Below are 16,953 nucleotides of genomic sequence, written 5' to 3'. Positions count from 1 at the left end.
AAAAACATCAAATGTACATCATTGCTGCATAGATAATCATCCAAGCCAAAGGATGATGGCTCTACCAAAATCATCAGTCTGCCATGAAGACGGTTGTTTGTACTATGTACATGAGAATGAATTTATAAAGCTGAGCATGGGAATGCCCACCTCAGCTAGATCATGAAAATATTATGAAGATAATGTATTGTATTGTATCTTATTATAGGCCACCTTCCATTTTGAAAAACCCCGGATCCTCATGGTAAATAATTTCACCCTACATCAAAAGATTTAGGGGGCAACTATTATAGACATATTTGGGCACTGCAACCCCAATCTTATATTTCCATAAACCAAGGGATTCTAAGTCCCTAAAATTGTTGTTTCATACCCTAAAGGAACAAGGTTAGCTAATTACATCATCTCCCAAAAGTTCTCCATAAAAAACTACTCAGAACTATTTAAAGTTGGACCATCTCACCTGCTCCATGGTCAAAGTGCGATGCATCCCACCTAATGCACATGGGGGGTGCAATGCATACTGAAAGGCCCTTCTATGGGGTGCGATGGGCGAGAGTAGACAAATGGCAGAGACAGTTTGCAAGGTGGATGATCATGGAATCTTCCAGAAACTTCTCTTGTGACACTTGCCTCTCTGAATTCACCCAGGGATGAGTAAGAGATCATGAAATCTCCAAGTGGAATTGAGAACTATCAGAGAAATCACACTAATCAAAATCCTAGAAGCTGATTCAACCTCCTGCAAAAATCTATATATGGATCCCTCATCCTAGAGATCCAAAGGCTGGAATCTTGTATTTTGTAAGGAAGCGCTGTTGGTTTCTCTGTGAAACATTGTATTGTTGTGTGATCTAAGCTTTTTATGAGGTGAAGAGGGCTTTCATGCTGGGAGGATGGTGCTGGGTCAGGCTAATAGGTTGTAATCCTCTCTTCTACTACTTCTATCAATAAAGCTATTTGAGTTTTCCTCCATATTCTTGTATATCTATGAATATTGTATTGATATATGCATTTGTATGGTTAATATACATCTGATCCTATATTGTTTATGGCTATATATCTCTATGCTTTTATGGTATTATGCTGCTTTGACTCTATAGGTGCTCTTTGAAGCGGGACAAGTAAGGAAGGAGTGGCGAATTTCTGTCAAAGGGGAAAGGAAACAAGCAAAGAGGCAAGCGAAAGACTAAGGTTGGTACTCTCTGCTTCTTTCTCATCTATCTTTCATAAAGGAAAATACAAGTGACTTTAGTTTGTTTGTTTCTAAGATAGCTACCCGTCTTAGTGGGACTAGCAGCTCTGAATGGACACTAGTTTTCCTGATCATCAACCTTGTATCATCAGGTCGTTTTCACCTCCACAAAATCATTTTCTCTGTTCCGTGTCGTAGATGTGGGATTCATTAATTCCCTCTTACAATAGGTCACTTCTTGTTGACATCATCTCATTATCCAAGAAGTTGACCTAGGAACAACCCTTTCAGTACTTTGAAGTTTGCATGCCTCAATGGCAAGTTTCTCACTTCTCGCGACATGTTTACATTAATGGCCTTCGATTGAAATATTTTGCGTGGTGTTCGACATCAACTCATGTATTCACACCACGTGAATTTTATTGTAGTACCTTGAGGGTCATTATCATTATCGGTGATTCCTCTCGCGCCTGTTAACAACTTACATCATTGGCTGGTAATCAGGTGATGTCTTTCCATGTTCGATGCCAGAACATCTTTTCACATCGACCGACTTGTACGTTGGGTGAAGATTGAACGAGTTTTGAAGACCCTGGATCTAGTTTCATCCATCCGGGTTGTGATATGTTTAGGAAAATAAAAACATCAAATGTACATCATTGCTGCACAGATAATCATCCAAGCCAAAAGATGATGGCTCTACCAGAATCATCAGTCTACCACGCAGACGGTTGTCTGTCCTATGTACATGAGAATGAATTTATAAATCTGAGCATGGGAATGCCCGCCTCAGCTAGATCATGAAAATATTATGAAGATAATGTATTGTATTGTATCTTATTACAGGTCACCTTCCAGTTCGAAAAACTTTGGATCCTCATGGTAAAGCATTTCACCCGACATCAAAATATTTACGACCTCATGCTTTAGGGGGAAACTGTTATAGACATATTTGGGCACTGCAACCCAAATCTTATATGTCCATAAACAAAGGGCTTTTAAGTGCCTAAAAGTGTTGTTTCATACCCTAAAGGAACAAGGTCACCTGATTACATCATCTCCCAGAAGTTATCCATGAAAAACTGCTCAGAACTTGTCAAAGCTAGACCATCTCACCTACTCCATGGTCAAAGTGTGATGCATCCCACCTAATTCACACGGGGGGTGCAATGCATACTGAAAAGCCCTTCTATGGGGTGTGATGGGCAAGAGTAGACAAATGGAAAAGACAGTTTGCAAGGTGGATGATCATGGAATCTTCTAGAAACTTCTCCTGTGACACTTGCCTCTTTGAATTCGCCCAGGGATGAGTAAGAGATCATGAAATCTCCAAGTGGAATTGAGAACTATCAGAGAAATGACACTAATCAAAATCCCAGAAGCTGACTCACCACCTGCAAACATCTATATATGGATCCCTCATCCTAGAGATCTAGAGGCTAGAATCTTGTATTTTGCAAGGAAGTGTTGTTGGTTTCTCTGTGAAACATTGTATTGTTGGGTGATCTAAGCTTTTCATGAGGTGAAGAGGGCTTTCATGATGGGAGGATGGTGTTGGGTCAGACTAATGGGTTGTAATCCTCTCTTCTACTACTTCTATCAATAAAGCTATTTGAGTTTTCCTCCATATTCTTGTATATCTCTGAATCTTGTATTGATATATGCATTTGTATGGTTAATATACATATGATCCTATATTGTTTATGGTTATATATCTCTATTGTTTGATGGTATTATGCTGCTTTGACTCTACAGGTGCTCTTTGAAGCAGGACAAGTAAGGAAGGAGTGGCGAATTTTTATCAAAGGGGAAAGGAAACAAGCAAGGAGCCAAGCGAAAGACTGAGGTTGGTACTCTCTACTTCTTTCTCATCTATCTCTCATAAAGGAAAACATAAGTGACTTTTGTTTGTTTGTTTCTAAGATAGCTACCCATCTTAGTGGGACTAGCGGCTCTGAATGGACACTAGTTTTCCCAATAACAAGGTTTCCTATTCAACCCAATGATTTTTTTTTTTTTTTGTGTAACGCTCACTTAATACCTTGGTAGTCTTTGTTATAGTCTCATACAGGTAGTGTGTATCTTTCTCTTTCACTGTTCTCTCTCTTTCTCCTTGTACAAGTTCTATTTTTATCTCGTGGTTGTAGCCGAGCATTCTTTCATTGTTTGATGCTATAATTTTATGGTAGATGTATGGTTGTTCAAAGTGCTCTTAACCAATTGAAACCACCAGTAATTGCTCGAGACTAATCCACAATGATCCCAACATCTTGGTTATGTGTTTTTCCTTGCAAATTCTTGCTATAACTCTCTCATGTTTTGTACTTCTATGGTTTAGTGTTTGGTATTGATCTGCATACCGAATGGACACTGTAAGGGAAAAATATTCTTTTAAGGGGTCTCTCAATTGGAAAATAGCTTCTTTGGAAGGTACTTTGGATTTCAAAATTTGTTATAATGGAAGAAACGTGTTTTTTTATTAAAAAGCCAAAAATATTCATACTCCAGCTTCAAAATTTTATGAAAATATAATGGATATATATATTATTAGAAAACACACCTTGACAATTTGATATGCATTTCTACAACCCATTGTATTGAATCAGCCAAGGTCAATTTCTCACTTGGATTTTACTTGCTTCCCCCTATTTCTTTTACTATGTCCTTGCATTCATCCCAAAAGGGTCTACAACTGATCCTGTGGAGGGCGATCCTCTGCTGACCCAGGATTCAATCATAATCTGTGAATGAAGACTCTGATCGGCCGGAACAAAATGGCCTGAGCCTGCCACAACGACATGGGTGAGATTCGAGTGGGAGCGCACGTACCCAGCCAGCTTGTTGGACACTTTCCAAACACTTCTTTCGGAAGCCAGAAAGTCGTCCAATCCCTCCCAATCCAGAATAGAAATCCACCCTTCGGTGGAGACAACGCCATCCTGGAGGTCGAATTGGCCCTGATACAACAGGACTGGTCTCCGCCGTACCAGGGCTTCCACCATCCACTTACTGCTCTTCATCACGTCGTCGCCCATTCTCTCGCCCACCGCCCGACTACAATCCTCCCATTTCAGATGATCATCCACCTTCAGGGCCTCTCTGACAGCAGGCTGATTGAGGAATAGGGAGAGGTAATCGGTTCCATTCTCATAGGAGTAATATGAAATAGTCCTCCTCATGTTGTACAGAGTGGCCAGGCCTATAACATTCTCTAGGCGATTGAGGACATGACTTCTAGCAATATGGGCGTCATGCCATTTCTACTAGTGGGTGAGGTTCGATGCTTCCTACTGTAGAGCTTTGAGTTGAAGCTTTTCTTGGGGATCGATGAGCCCCATGGCGTATGCAAAAGAGGTGTGATATTGCACCTGTATGATGGGGTGGGTCAATCCATTGCTGATGGCCAGTCTGTCCAGTCACAATGGTGATGCCTCGTTATCATCCAACTGATTGAGCATGTACAAACTCAGGGAAGGAACATACTTTACTGCATAGCTCTTGCTTATTACATAAAATGGGAATTTGCAAAATAGGGGGATTTAGGTCGAGGAATGCCTATAGGGTAGCATAAAAGTCCTTGGAAACCTCATCCTGGTTCATAGGAATGTGTTCCTCGGAGGGGGCAATGCTGAAGCCGCTTCCAATAGGACTATCCAAGAACAGTAGGCCAAATACACGATTCCAAGGTGCAAGATTCTACTGCAAATTAAGATCTGGGCTATTTCTGACTCTCCAGGGCCCTAATTTGTAGAAATTTCCAATCAGGCAAGAGCAGCCGGGACCTCCTTGCAGCCACAAAAGAATCGGAGTATCAAACAACTATTTTTTTAGGGGAGATGGCCTCGTAGTATGCATAGAACATACGAGCGCCGCTCTTTCCTTCTATATTCAGATACCCAGATTCCGTCGGTAGTGCCTCTTTGGGAAACGCTCCAGTTTCCATGCCCACCACCGCCACTGCCACCACATCCCAAAACATTATTGTTATGAATTGCACAGCCACCACAGCTGCTACTGCAACTGCAATGGAATTTCTACCGTGCAGCTTCATCGTCAAGCAGCACAATCCGTGTGCCTGCCTTCCTTCCATCAATTTTCAAACCCTGATTAAACACTTGGAAAATTAACAGCTTGTGGGAGATGCATCATTCACAACAACCCTCAAGAGGACCATGTATATGAGCAATCTCCTCATACCAATAGGATTCAAGAACCGGGCCTATGGTACTTTGTATATAAGCACATAAAAAGTGATCGAAAAAGATCGAAGGTCTGGATTCCCAAGGAAAAATCACAGACATGTGGCTTTTGCTGCATCAAAGCCCATGATGGGTGTTTGTTTGTTTTTTTTTCTTTTTTCCCACGTATTACAATTAATATGTAATATAGTTATAATGATGCCTATAAAACACAATTCTAACATGTCTTTACTCAATTTTTATTGCTTTCCAAGGTAATAAAGAGACGTATCATTTTCAATCTAAAAACAATTACAAGTTCTTATAGCGGAAATTTGGGTTTAGTGGGTTTTGGGTCCAAATTGTGAATTTGCGCTCTGATACCATACGTGAGAATCCTTCCTAAGGTCTTCTAACTAAAAACTAAATTTCTCTAATTTTAAACACAATACGATGGGAAATAAATTATTTATATCTAAACATTTATTTGATGATAAGATACCATTAAAAGTTATTTACCAGAAATTAAATAGGTAAGAATTTCATTGCAACCATTTACATAAGTAATCATTTAATGGAGGAATACCTATTCCAATAGCTTAGTTGAGATGCTCCTAAGATCCTAACTCTGTTGGGATGCTCCTGTTGACTACTCGACTAGATTTTCCTCCCAACCAACTAGGAAGTATTTCCTAGCCTAAGGAACCTCCACGGGTTCCCTAGCCCTCCGAGCCCAAGTCCAACCAGATGTAGTGTGTCCAAGTTTAACAAAAACTCTTCAAATCCAAGTTTGTATTCCCTCATTTATCTCTCCATTCTCTCCCTTCTCTTTCTCCACATTCCTCCCTCAAAACAAAATCCTTCAAAACAAAATCAAGACCAAGGATCCCCCTTCTCCTATCACCATCCTTCCCCTTTTATGCCTCTTCCTCCCATCCACCTCAACCACCTATTATTAATGTCACGACTACCCCTTCATCCTTTCATTTAGTATCCTTGACTTTTCTTACCATATCTTCTCCCAAGTAAATTTGAGAGGACATTTTGGTGATAAGGTATGGATATTTAATTTGGAAATTAATTGGGGAAGACCATATCTTCTCCCAAGTAGATTTGGGAGGATATTTTGGGGATAAGATATGGATATTTAATTTGGAAATTAATTAGGGAAGACCATATCTTCTCCCAAGTAAATTTGAGAGGAAATTTTGGGAATAAGATATGGATTTTTAATTTGGAAATTAATTAGGGAAGACCATATCTTCTCCCAAGTAAATTTGAGAGGACATTTTGGGGATAAGATATGGATATTTAATTTGGAGATTAATTGGGGAAGACCATATCTTCTCCCAAGTAGATTTGAGAGGACATTTTGGGGATATGGATATTTAAATTGGAATAATGGAAGGAGACCATTTCCTATCCAAAATTAAATTTGAGAAGACAAGTTGGGAATTGAATAATAACAATAATAAAATTTATATCAGTAAATAAATTTACAGTTTCACAAATGTAGGTATGTACCAATATTTATTGATAATTATTAGTCAATATTTTTAGGTAATTTAAACATTAATAAAATTTTCATGATAAGATTAAATAGGGCATTACATGAACTATATCCACACAAGCATCTAGGGTTATAAGGAAAAGATGACAGGAGGTTTCAACAAGAGAGAACCCACCAAAACAACAAGGATCCACTAGCGTCATCCTATGGTGGAAATTTGTACAAGGCATCAATGGATGGGGTTCTTTGAGAGGATGAGAGGATACGATGATGATGTGGCCAGAGAATTTTCCCTCTCACTCATACCCCTCTCTAGGACCAGTTCCACTACTGTGGTGAAAGGTTTATTAGTGGCAATTACTCCTGAGGTTATAAGTAGAATCACTACACTCCCCCTAAGGTTACCATGGAGAAAAGAAGACAAGGGTAACAACACCCTTGCAAAGAAAAGATTCTTTTTAGAAGGAGAAGAGACAATAGAGGACAAAAATGGGGTTAGAATGGAGAGCATCCCATACCCTTGGAATGAATTCAGTTACCACCTCATCAAATATATTTCCCGTGAAGGGAGATACAATGTAGTGTAAGGATACCACTTCAGACTCCTCCAAGAACTGATATTTGGAGAGAACAAACCTCCTCATAACATATTGAGTATACCCTATTTTCTTCTACAATCCATGATAGACATGAGCATCAAAGTGCAAGAGGGAAAACATCAACAACTAGCCCATCATGGGTTAATCAAACTCATCCTTGAAGATGCTCTACAAAACTTAAGATTCCCTATTGCATGGAAAACATTTGTAGACATGTAGGCAGAAGGAGAAATTCAAGCTATTGAGTATGACAGAAGCCCTACTGCTAGTGAGTGAGAAGAAGAAAAAGAGGAAGAAATAGAAGTGGAAAATTAAGAAGAAGCACAGGAGGAAAATGAAGAAGAGACAGAGGAGGAAACAAAAGAAAAAAAATATGAGAAGAGTGAAGAATAAAAATAAGAGTAAGGAGGAGACAAAGAAGAGGATGAGACAGTGTTGAAAATACTTGGGGGCGGTGAATCAGTATTTCTTTTTAATTGTCCCTTTTTTTTCACCAAACATTTTTATATATGGAACAAAGAAATAGATAGCTGGAATAAATGTTTTTATTAACACAAATAGTGCAATGAAATAGATATAATATATAAATGGTTGCAATCAGTTTCCAAGCACCAACTTGGACTTTAGTGAGGCTCCAACCTCCAGAGCACCAACTCTGTTTTGCCAAGGCAATAGTTATTCACTTAGGAGCACCAACTCCCTAGGATTCCAATCCTTTCAGTTCTGAGGCGCCAACCTCGTGGGCTCCAACCCTAACCTGGTATAAACTGTTTTGTTGTAGTTCTCTGCTCCCAAGCCTGCTGAGCTTCTGCTTCACTCTTGTTCTCCTGCTTCTCTTGCCTCTGCCTGAACTTTGGCGTCCTCTCACTTTGATTATTTGCACACACACGCCTTTCCTTGTTTTTCCTGTTTTATTTATTCTTGATGCCTCTGACTGTTCGTTTCCACTTTCCACTAGCTCTTCGGCTTCCTCAACGCTCGCTTTAGCTTCCTCTACGCTTGCTTGCCTCTTCAGTTTCCCGAGTTGCTTTGGCTTCCTCTGCACTAGCTTGTTCTTCAGCTTCCTGGCTCTTCATATCGCTTTGTCTTCCTTTGTCCCTTCGAGTTCACCAACACTCCAGGGACACGTAACTTCATAAGAGAGGTCCGAAAAATACACAGAGAAAACATGTTCCATGTTAAAGTTGTAACAATGCTCCTTTTTCAATAATCATAGACATACATAGGACTTTAATGTTTTTACAAAGAGATTGTACTAGCAGGGCGGACCCACATGCCATGTCACCATCGAAATCGCAATCGACATCGTTCAGGCCTATTGAACTATCAGAACTGTTATTTATGCATTTTGGCCTTCAAAAAACCTGGGTAATACTTTATTTGAAATACAGAGGAATCTATGAGAAAACCTGACCAAAGCTCTAAAGGGTGGACTTAAAATATTATTACACCTGCATCTATAACTGTATCGGGTCCGCTACATATATCACAATCAACAGTTGCAGCTTCCCAATGGCCGATGGTTGATTCACCTGTGGATGCGATATGATGTTAAAACAAATCGCAATGTTGGATCGGGTCCACAACATACATTGCAATCGGCATTTGCGGGAGTGACAGCCCTTTGTGTATGTGATATGTGATTATTGATAGGGTGGATGCGATATGATATTAAATCATATTGCAGTGTTTCAACGAGTTCGCATGTATTGCAATTATATATATATATATATATATATATATATATATATATATATATATCGATGTTGCAAATTCGCAAGTTTTAATGCGCCAAGGCTTATACCCCATACACTGAAAAACATGCTTCGGAACACTTATATATCTATATCTATATCTATATCTATATCTATATCTATATCTCTCTCTCTCTCTCTCTCTATATATATATATATATATATATATATATATATCTATATATATATATATATATATATCTATATATATATATATATATATATATATATATATATATATATATATATATATATATATATATATATATATATATATATATATATATATATATATATATATATATATATATATATATATATATATATATATATATATATATATATATATATATATATATATATCGCAGTCGGGGGTTTCGGGTGGTGGCTCATAGTAGAACCCCCTGATTACAATATCGTCGATATATGCATATTCTGCCTCTATACTCCAACATATACATATTTCTCCACTCCGATAGTGTAAATTGCATATATATATGTTATATGTTGCTCCGCGTATGCCTTTAACTCTTCTGCATATATATATATATATATATATATATATCTATATATATATATATATATATATATATATATATATATATATATATATATATATATATATATATATATATATATATATATATATATATATATATATATATATATATATATATATATATATATATGTATGTATTCCTCTCTTTGGCACTTTGGCATGCATTACTCCCGATGAGACGCCTTGGCATATATTACTCCTGATATGGCTGATATGCCTCTGATCGCTCTGTTTTTCTCCTCTGATAGCTTTGTTTGCTCCTCTAATAGCTCTATTTGCTCCTCTAATAGCTCTGTTTACTTCTCTCTCTTTTGCTTCTCTGATAGTTCTGTTTGCTCCTCTGATGGCTCTATTTGCTCCTCTTGGCTCCTCAAATATTGCCATATTGACATCAATGAAAATCTATGTTGACAATCTCCCCTTTTGTTATTGATGGAAATATTCTTCTTCTCTTCCCCTTTGACATCAATGGCAAAGGAATGCATACACACTCCCCCTGTAGAACTGCTCCCCTTGTCTTGCACCATCTTTATGAATGAACTTGAGTGAAGCTAAAGAGATAACCCCCATCTTCTGAAAAGGATGTTCAAATGCTTCTCGAGGAAGAGGTTTTGTGAAAATATTAGCTATTTGCTCCTTAGTATTGATATATTCCAAGATGATTTTTTGTTCAGCTACTTGTTCACGAAGGAAATGATACTTGATTGGTGTATGTTTGGTCTTTGAGTGCATCACTGGATTTTTGCTGAGACTGATAGCACTTGTGTTATCACAATAGATGGTAATTGGTTGATCTGTACCTATGTTGACATCTTTTAGAGCTTCCTTCATCCATAGTATTTGAGTACAACAGTCTGCTGCAGCTATATACTCGGCTTCGGCTATGGATAATGATATAGATGCCTGTTTTTTGTTGAGCTAGGCTACTAAACAGTCTCCCACGAAGAATGCATTTCAACTAGTACTTTTTCAATCATCTACACTTCCGGTCCAATCAGCATCGGTGTATGCAGTTACAGTCAGTGTTGAGCTCTTAGGGTACCAAAGATCGAAATCGGGAGTTCTTATCAGATATCTAAGAATTCTTTTTACAGCTAGCAAATTGGATTGTTTAGGAGGAGATTGAAATCTTCCCACCATTCTTATGGCCTGCATTATGTCGGGTCTCGTAGCAGTTAAGCACAGAAGGGCTCCAATTATTGACATGTAATGAGTTGCATCTACTAGAGGGGAGTCATCATTTTTGCTCAATTTGCAATTTATGGTCATCAGTGTGCTCATGGGTGCACAGTCTTCCATTCCATATCTTTTAAGCACGTCTTTAAGATATTTGGCTTGAGGTATAAACAATCCTGCTCTGGTTTGAGATACTTGTAGTCCAAGGAAGTGAGATAACTCTCCTATCATTGACATCTCGAACTCTTTTGACATGTTTTGAGAAAATTCATGGCTCATCTCATCATTATTGCTAGCAAAAATTAGATCATCAACATAAACAAGTGTGACTAATAACTTACATCCGTCTTTATGTAGAGATTACTTCCTGCCAGTCCCTTCTTGAAGCCTTGTTGTTGTAGATAGTGATCTAATCTTGCATACCAAGCTCTAGGAGCTTGTTTCAACCCATGTAATGCCTTTTTCAACTTAGAGATTAAGTCTTTTTCTTCTGTTAAATCAAACCCTTCTAGTTTCTCCATGTAGACTTCTTCCTTGAGTTCCCCATTCAGAAATGTTGATTTTACGTCCATTTGATAGATTTTGAGTCCTTTTTCGCAAGCAAATGCCAAGAACATCCTGATAGCTTCCATACGAGCTACTGGTGCAAATGTTTCTTCAAAGTCAATTCCTTCAATTTGTGAATAGCCTTTGCAAACAAGCCTTGCCTTGTTTATGATGATTTTTCCATCTTCATTCATTTTGTTTTTGAATACCCACTTGGTTCCTATAATGCTTTTGTCCTTTGGACAAGGTACCAGATCCCATGTCTCATTCTTCTCAATTTGGGACATTTCTTCTTCCATGGCTTTTACCCAATGAGGATCCTTACTTGCTTGAGTATATGTTTCTGTTTCTATCATGGATATAAGAGAAATATCATTTTTCTTTGGTGTATTTATCATACTTCTTCGGGTTTGCATCCCTTCATCTCTATTGTCAATAATTTGCTCTTCAGGATGATATTTATGGAGAAACTTCATCTTTGAAGGGGTATGAGGTGGTTCTTTTTCCTCTTCTTCTTCTTCCTTATCTATTTTTTCTTTTTCTAGTTCTTCTTCTTCAATGAAAGGATCAAATTCGTGTTATTGAATTTCTTCTTCTGGAAGGTTTTCATCAATCTTTACATCAATGCTTTCCACTGTTTTCCTTAGTCAATTATTGTAGCACTTGTAGGCTAGTATCCAAGGAAGATCCCTTCATCAACCTGAGAATCAAACTTTCCTGGTGAGACATCATTGATTTTTATGAAGCACTTGCTTCCAAAGATCTTGAAGTACTTTACTGAAGCAGATCTTCCTTTCCATAGTTCATAAGGAGGTTTTTCACTATTTGGTCTTAATTGAGTTTTATTCAAGGTATAGACAGCTGTCCCGACTGCTTCTCTCCAGAATTTTGGCTGCAAATCTGCTGCTAATAGCATTATTCTTGTCATTTCTTGAACTGTTCGATTTCTTCTTTCAACTACCCCATTTTGTTGGGGTGTTCTGGCAGCAGAGAATTCTATTTTAATTCCATGTATTTTACAGAATTCATTAAATTCTTTTGATGTGAATTCTCCCCCTCTATCTGTTATGAGGCACTTAATCCTTGTGTCCTTTTCATTTTCTACAAGAGCTTTAGGATTTTTAAAACACTAAAATGCTTTAGATTTATATTTTATAAAATATATCCACATCATTCTAGTATAGTCATCAAAAAATAAAACAAAGTACATTTCTCCTTGGGGTGCTTGATTTCAAGTTGGTCCAGATAAATCAGCATGGATGATCTCCAAAGGCTTTGATGTAGAGAACTCCTTGGTCTTTTGGCTGGTTCTGGTTTGCTTTCCATGTTGACATGGACCACATACTCCTTGATTTGGTTTGAATAGCTTTGGTATGTCTCGTACAGCTTTAATCTTGCTGATATTGAACAAGTTCTCGAAGCTTGTATGTCCACGTCGCTTGTGCCACAGCCAACTTTCATCTGTTTGACTTAAGTAGAATTTATCTTCATGAATCTTATTCAGAATGTAAATGTTGTTTGGTGTTCTAATCCCTTTTTCCACAAGTTTCCTTGAGGAAGATTTCCTTATTTCATAGTGTTTGGTGCTAAAGACAACATTATGTCCTTGATCACTGATCTGGCTAACACTCAGGAGATTGTCTTTGAGCCCGTTTACTATCAGAGCATTTTGGGCTTTTCCTTTTCCATTGATAAGAGTAACAGTTCCCCTTCCAGCAATTTTGGTAGATCCACTTCCAAATCATACATTTCCTTCCTTTTTGCTCAATGAGCCAAACTTCCTTTTGTCCCCTGTCATGTGTATGGAGCACCAACTATCCACAAACCAATGATTTTCATTATTTTGAGCATATAGACCCAGACCACATTTATCCATGTTGGGATTCTCACTACTTTCTTTTCCTCTTTTGAGTGGGCAATTTTGTTCATAGTGTCCATTATTGTAGCATAATGAGCAAATCATATTAAATTTGGTCAAAGGATTAAATGAATTGAAGGTTTTGATTTGTCCCTACCTTTTGGGGCCATATGGTTTAATTATTTGATCCTTTAGCTTTGGTGTTTCACTCTTGCGACCCATGCAATGTATGGCTTGATGACCAAAGTTCTTACAATGAAAACAATGTCCAAGAAAGATAGTTTTTTACCTATTGTAGTAGCCATGATTTGAGTCAACTTCCTTCCTTGGAATTACTCCCGCTTCATTCTTTGGATTTGAGATGGGCCTTTGATGGAATACTGGCTTGTATCTGCTATAATATCCATGATTTGAATCCACATTCTTCTTTGGAGTTATTCTCTTTCATTCTTTGGATCTAGGATGCGCTTTTGATGACATACTTTTTCTTCTTTTGGGTTGCTGGAAAATGCATCAGCATAACTTTTCGCACTATTCTTAGTGCTTGATGATTCTCCTTTAAAACCTATTCCAGACTTCTCATGTTGATGTTTTTGACTTTTTAGGATAGTCTCAAGTATTTGAGAGCTTTTCCAACCCTTTTTAACTTGCTCAAATTCCTTCCTCAGAGATACTATTTCGGCTTCACGTTCTTCACAAGTCTCTTCTTTTTCTTTTAGATTTATTTCCAAGAGATCTTCTCTTCTTCTTGTTTCCTCATTTTCTACCTTGAGAGAAATGATTTTATTTCGTAATTTCTCATTTTCTTCAATGGCACTTATTAACAATTCATCTACATTTCCTTCTCGCCCTGAGTCATCATCATTTGTGAGTGCCATGAATAACGTTTCTTGGCTTTCATCACGGTCACTTTCCTCATCTGATTTCTTTTTGATGACTACAAACTCATCCTCATCAGACTCATATTGCTTAGAGAAGAAGTTCTTCTTATTGCTCCCTTTATTTTTATATACCATTCTTTTATAATTTCCTTCATTATCACTATCATGTTTATGAGGACATTTTGCAGCATAATGACCTATTATTCCAAATTTGAAACAGATAAGAGGGTACTTACCTTTTAGCTTAGATCCTTTCTTCAGCTTTCGTACAAATTGAGCCAATTTGGATTCCACATTGGAGTCATCACTACAGTCATTCCTTTCTTTCCACGTCTTTGATTTTGAAGCCTTGAATGCTGCATCTTTGGAGATTGGGACACCTTTTCTCATCCATAGGCAGTGACAATTCCATGGAGTTCATCCATCTTGAGAGTATCTAGATCCTTTGCTTTTTCTATGGCACTTATTTTGGAGTCAAATCTGTCTGGAAGAGATCTTAAGACCTTTTGAACAATGGTACTTTCTTCAATATTTTCGTCCAATCCTTTAAGAGAGTTGACCACTTCAGCTACTTGAAGAAAGTATGATGCAATATCTTCTTCATCTTCCATTTTCAGACTTTCAAATTTCCTTCTATGAGTTTGAAGCTTTGCCTTCTTGACTTTTGAGTCCCCATCGTATAAGTCAATTAGCTTATCCCACATTTCTTTGGCAGAGTTACAATTCATGACTTTTGTAAACTCGGAATCAGTGATTCCATTAGTGATGGAGTTCAAGGCTTTTGCATTTGCAGTGTAGGCTTTCCTCTTGTCTTGATCTGTTGGAAGAGTGGGAGGAATTGGGTACTCATTTAGAATGAAATTCCAGACTTCAAGTCCAAGGGACATTAAGTAGTAGGTCATTCTCTTTTTCTATAAATCAAAATTGGTGCCGTCGAATAGAGGAAGTTTTCCTGATGCTTCGTGATTTCTCATCATGACTATGAATCCTCCTTCAAGCTGTTAGGCTAATATGAAGAAGCCCTCTCTAATACCAATTGTTGGAAATACTGAGGGTGGGGGGGGGGTGAATCAATATTTCTTTTTAATTGTCCCTTTTTTTCACCAAAACATTTATATATGGAACATAGAAATAGATAGCTGGAATAAATGCTTTTATTAACACAAAGAGTGCAATGAAATAGATACAATATATAAATGGTTGCAATCAATTGCCAAGCACCAAATTGGACTTTAGTGAGGCTCCAACCTCCAGAGCACCAACTCTATTTTGCCAAGGCAATAGTTCTGCACTTAGGAGCACCAACTCCCAAGGATTCCAATCCTTTCAGTTCTGAGGCTCCAACCCCGTGGGCTTCAACCCTAACCTAGTATAAACTGTCTTGTTGTAGTTCTCTGCTCCCAAGCCTACTGAGCTTCTGCTTCACTCCTGTTATCTTTCTTCTCCTACCTCTCCTACCTCTGCCTAAACTTTGGCTTCCTCTCGCTCTGATTATTCACACACACACACCTTTCCTTGCTTTTCCTATTTTATATATTCTAATGCCTCTGGTTGTTCATTTCTACTTTCCATTGGCTCTTTAGCTTCCTCAAAGCTCACTTCAACTTCCTTTGCACTTGCTTGCCTCTTTAGTTTCCTGAGTCGCTTTGGCTTCCTCTGCGTTGGCTTGTTCTTTGGCTTCCCGGCTCTTCATGTCGTTTTGGCTTCCTCTGTCCCTTCGAGTTCACTAACACTCCAGGACACGTAACTGGATAACAGAGGACCGAAAAATACACAGAGAAAACATGTTCCATGTTAAAACTGTAACAACACTCCTTTTTCAATAATCATAGACATACACAAGACTTTAACGTTTTTACGGAGAGACTGTACCAGTAGGGTAGACCCACATGCCATGTCACCATCACAATTGCAATCAACATCGTTCAAGCCTACTGAACTATCGGAACCGTTGTTCATGCATTTTTGCCTTCAAAAACCCCGAGCAATACATTTTTTGAAATATACAGTAATCTATGAGAAAACTTGACCAAAGTTCTAAAGGGCGGACTTAAAAAATTATTACACCTACATCTATAACTGTATCAGGCCTGCTACATATATCGCAATCGGCAGTCACAGCTTCCCAATGGCTGATGGCCGATTCACCTATGAATGCGATATGATGTTAAAACAAACTGCAATGTTGCATCGGGTCTGCAACATACATCGCAATCGGCATTTGCGGGAGTGACAACCCTTTGTGTATTGCAATATGCGATTATCGATAGGGCGAATGGGATATGATATTAAATCATATTGTAGTGTTTCAGTGGGTCCGTATGTATCACATATATAATAATATATATATATATATATATATATATATATATATATATATATATATATATATATATATATATATATATATATATATATATATATATATATATATATATATATATATATATATATATATATATATGTTGCAGATTCGCAAGTTTCAATGCACCAAGGCTTATACCCCATACACTGAAAAAACATGCTTCAGAACACTTTTATAGATATATATGTCGCACATGTATATCGCAGTTGGGGGTTTCGAGTGGTGGCTCATAGTAGAACCCCTCGATTACAATATCGTCGATATATGCATATTCTGCCTCTATACTTCGATATATACATATTTCTTCACTCCGATAGTGTATTCCGATATAA

At 37.7% G+C, this 16,953-nt stretch overlaps 1 pseudogene; it reads right to left on the bottom strand.

The window, feature by feature from the left end:
- Positions 1–3,852: 3,852 nt before the first annotated feature.
- On the bottom strand, positions 3,853–5,288 carry LOC149166929 (serine carboxypeptidase-like 50 pseudogene; annotated as a pseudogene).
- Positions 5,289–16,953: the final 11,665 nt, after the last annotated feature.

Source organism: Pinus tabuliformis, chromosome 5_1 (assembly GCF_031772625.1).
Source record: "Pinus tabuliformis cultivar Carrire ecotype Pingquan chromosome 5_1, CPIR1, whole genome shotgun sequence".
NCBI classification, from domain to species: domain Eukaryota; kingdom Viridiplantae; phylum Streptophyta; class Pinopsida; order Pinales; family Pinaceae; genus Pinus; species Pinus tabuliformis.
The sequence above is the reverse complement of the archived record's forward strand: the minus strand, read 5'-3'. Positions and strand labels throughout refer to the sequence as shown.